Below are 4,463 nucleotides of genomic sequence, written 5' to 3'. Positions count from 1 at the left end.
ATGAAATGAATATTTTATTTTTTTTATAATGAAAATAACTGAAAAATCCTACGACTAGAAACAGATTAAATTATTTAAAAGCAGTAAATATTGAATAATCATATAAATAGGAGAAGTAAGAATTTGATACACTTTTTTAATTGTTCTAATAATATATCATAAATGCAATTAAACAAATGTGTTTAAAATACTAATTTAATTGTTTTGTCTGGTGTAACACTCCTTCCACTAGAAAATCTCCAAAGAAAACAATTTAACTTTTGCATAGCAATTTTTTTCATATTTTTACTTCTAGTGCGAAAAACAACAACAACTGCCATTGCTTCCCAGTTAGCCCAGTATTTCTCTGCTAGTATTTGTATTTTCTAGTGTCCCTAAATCATGTAACTTCTGACCAAAGGTATTAACTTACGAATTTTTTTTTCTAAAAACCTCAACTTCTTTAACATCAAAGTCAACAGCCAAATGGAACTTCTTTAACAGTCTGGTTGAGAAACCTCTTTGTGGTATATATTGTATGTTGCACAGATATTTATTGATCGTATAAGCGCTAAAACCGATGATAATAACAGTCATAACCGTTCTGTGACCTTTCTGAAAGATTGTGAATTTTTGATGTATGACTGAAAGCCTGGGGGAAATTTTCATGGTTACGAAAAACTAACACACGCAAGTTTATTGTTAGACACGCTCCCTTTTTAAATGAATCCTCAAAGGGCAAGTGTTGATCGTCAAGTTTATGATAAAAACTTAAATGAAGTATTTTCTAGATCTACTTTTTGACCTGGTACAAACCAAATGAAATCCGCACAAGAGTCCTAAGCCTTTGAAAATAATCAACGATTTGAGCTATTTTGTGAGGTTAAGAGGAGTGGGAAGTACGTGACTATTCAGACAAGATCACCAAATACGGCTAAATCCATTTCAAGCAACCTTTCGATTAGGAAAGGCGGTCTCTCACAAGGGCGTTACTGAAAGTATATACCACTCAAAGCAAACGAAATCCGCACAAGAGTCCTAAGCCTGTTAAAATAATCAACGATTTGAGCTATTTTGTGAGGTTAAGAGGAGTGGGAAGTACGTGACTATTCAGACAAGATCACCAAATACGGCTAAATCCATTTCAAGCAACCTTTCGATTAGGAAAGGCGGTCTCTCACAAGGGCGTTACTGAAAGTATATACCACTCAAAGCAAACGAAATCCGCACAAGAGTCCTAAGCCTGTTAAAATAATCAACGATTTGAGCTATTTTGTGAGGTTAAGAGGAATAGAAAGTACGTGACTATTAAGACAAGATCACCAAATAAGGCTAAATCCATTTCAAACAACCTTTAGATTAGGAAAAGCGGTCTCTCACCAGGGCGTTACTGAAAGTATCTACCACTCAAATGAAATCCGCACAAGAGTCCCGAGACTGTGAAAATAATCTCCGATTTGAGCTATTGTGAGGTTAAAGGGAGTGGGAAGTACGTAATAATTCAGACTTGTCACCAAATACGGCTAAATCTATTTCAAGCAACCTTTCGATTAGGGATGGTGGTCTCTCACCAGGGCGATAATGAATGTATAGGGAATTACAGGGGATTTCCTCAATTATGAAAATTTTAGAACTGAATCCTCGAGGTTTTCGAGAATTTATTTTTATTTTTTATTATTATATTATTTTTTTTTTATTATTATTTTTTTTTCTTAATAAGGTTACACACGTCAATCGTATTAGCACTTCTTTGTTAAAAATCAATTTGTTTACATGATATAAAAAGTTTTCAGTTTTAAATTTGTGACGAAATGATGTTCTGCTATGACGAACAATCCATAAAAGATAAAAAAAACTTGAAGCGAAAAGATATATTAAAGAAATCTTTTTTTCCTTATTGATTCATATAAGTTTTTTTTAATGTTATAATATTATTTTTAAAGGCGTAGAAACGTAGGTAAATAAAAGTTACATATTTTTTTCAGAACGAGTAAAAAAAAAACAAATACCTAAATGAAAATAATTGACGTAAAAGATCCATTATTAGTGATAGTAATTTTTTATCGAACCAATTTTTGATAATTTTTATGTCTGTCTAATTCATCAATTTTATGAGTTTCGTTCCAGGTTACAGGTTAACCCTCAGTTAATATTGCCGTGTCATTAGTGTAGATTTGTTATAAGAATAAATAAAATATTAATAAGTTAACATATAAAAAGTAATATATGTCGGTATTTTGATAACAGAGTAGGTTATCGAGTCTGACTAGCTTATAAATATTAACAGTGACGTTAAAAATAAAAATTTACCACGTGTAAAATATGAGATTATACAAATCCATTGTATACAAAACCACGCATTTTTTCCATTGTTCCACCAAAATGACGCAAGAATTTTTGGCTTTCGACATTGTGATTTAATACAAGTATTCCAAATAGCTACCACTTATTCCGTTAGTATTAAGTAGTACCAAAAACTGCCACGAAATACACAGCAATCGATGAAATTGAAATCGTGTGAAAATTTCAGATAATTGTAAAAATATAATTATGTTTCAAATCTAATGAAAGGAAATGTTAATTAATCATAATGTCTGTACGACACAATAGTTGTAAAATTTTCTGTCATTTGCAATAGACAATAAAAAATGTACCTTTGTCCTAATACAAATTTAAAGATATATATTTGAAAATTTTGTATTTAATTTCTGACCACCTGTTGTCATGTTAGTATTTTGGCTATAGAACATAATATTTAGAATTTACGACATCAATCTTGTTTGATTCTCCACGCCTTTATTTGCAGCTTTTTAGAAACATCATTGGGTATTTGATGGTCAACTAGTTAAAATTAAAATAAAATAAATCTAAAACTGAATCTTTATGCAGAGACATAGAGTAAATCGGATGGTCTGTTCACCCTCAAAAAGATTTCGAATAAACATTCGTCTGATTGAACATTTAAGTAAAATTAACATACATTTCAGATTGTGTACGATGTAGCAGCGATAGCCCACAGTTGTGACGGGCTGACGACTTCGTATACCTACTTAAGAGCCACAATCAGCAATATTCGATACTGTTGAGGGAGGCCTGTGTTCAAAGTTGGACACAAAAAGCCTCGCAAATGAGAAAACATTATGATAAAGTGTCAGATATTTGTTGTAATAATGCGTTCTTGTTTTCTGAGAGAATATGATCAATTTGTTTCATCTGAGTGTTTTATTTCAGTCTTTTCAAATATTCCTGTTTTGGATTCCATCTGGTCTCTGGTTTAGTAAGGTGCTTTTACCAAAATTATGATTCAGTCTACTGCAAGGAGCATATATATAAGTAGTCCGTAGTGTGTTACAACTAGACCATTGGTACCTTTCGGATTACGATGGTTCATCTTTTTAGTATTAGATATATCAGTAACAGACCACCATTCTAAATCGAAAGGTTGCTTGAAATAGCTTTAGCTGTGTTTGGTGATGTTTGCCACATATTTCCCATTCCCTTTAATCTAAAAAAATACCCCAAATTGGGGGTGTCCAAGTTTTTTAGTCTTTAGGGGTGCCTTATTTCCACTGGCTGCGTGTAGATTTCAGATAAAAAAATATTAAAAATACAAAAGTGAAAGTTTTGTAACATTGTATTTTGTTAGGACCAGGTCATAAAATAGATCTGGCATTGATATTTAGTATTACATATATAAATGCAAAAAATACATTCGTTTTTATATTCGAAAAATCTTTTTTCTCTTGATATTGAACGTTGTTGAACGTTCTTCGAACTTCTTCATGTTGAACGTTTTTTCACCAGTTTTTAGAGATCATTTTGGCATTAATGATAATCTGTTTTTTTTTGTATATTTTAAAGCAAAGGATTAAGATTTTGATAAGATATGGATAAACGGTGCATGTTTCAAGTCGCCTTTAAGCAATGTAAAAGAACAGAAGAAATCTAATGCATAATAATTATGTACAGGTTTGATAGAAGTATGATACCAAAAGGTAATCCCATTTTTTATAAATGTGAATATTCATAATGAACATTCGGTTTTCAATAATTAACCTAAAATTTGTTTTTGAAGCAGGGCTTATTTAATTGAAAAAATGGTAAATTAACCATTTTTATCAATACTGGAATAAGACTATTTATATTTGATACAATAAAAAAAAACACCTCCATCATTTCACTCAGAATGTATTTCAATCGAAAATGTTAAAGGCTTCCTAATACTATAATTTGTTTTCACGTACCAAAAAATTGTCAGTCTCGATCAAAATGTTATGAAAAAATACAATTTTGGTTTATACCATTTTCGGTAGTATTTATTAGATAACAAAGCAGAGTTGCAGATATGTAAGTATAAAGATACATAATATTCACATATATTACAGGGAAAAATAAATATAAACTAAGTTCACAGGAGTAGTTTTGTAAAACAGCAAAATAATAGTATGTTCATCATATTTAGAATAAAATTAAGAAAATATAAT

This window comes from Hesperophylax consimilis, chromosome 1 (assembly GCF_061612785.1).
Source record: "Hesperophylax consimilis isolate HC1 chromosome 1, BYU_Hcon_1.0, whole genome shotgun sequence".
In the NCBI taxonomy this organism is placed as follows: Eukaryota; Metazoa; Arthropoda; class Insecta; order Trichoptera; family Limnephilidae; genus Hesperophylax; species Hesperophylax consimilis.
This window is presented reverse-complemented; position numbering follows the sequence as displayed.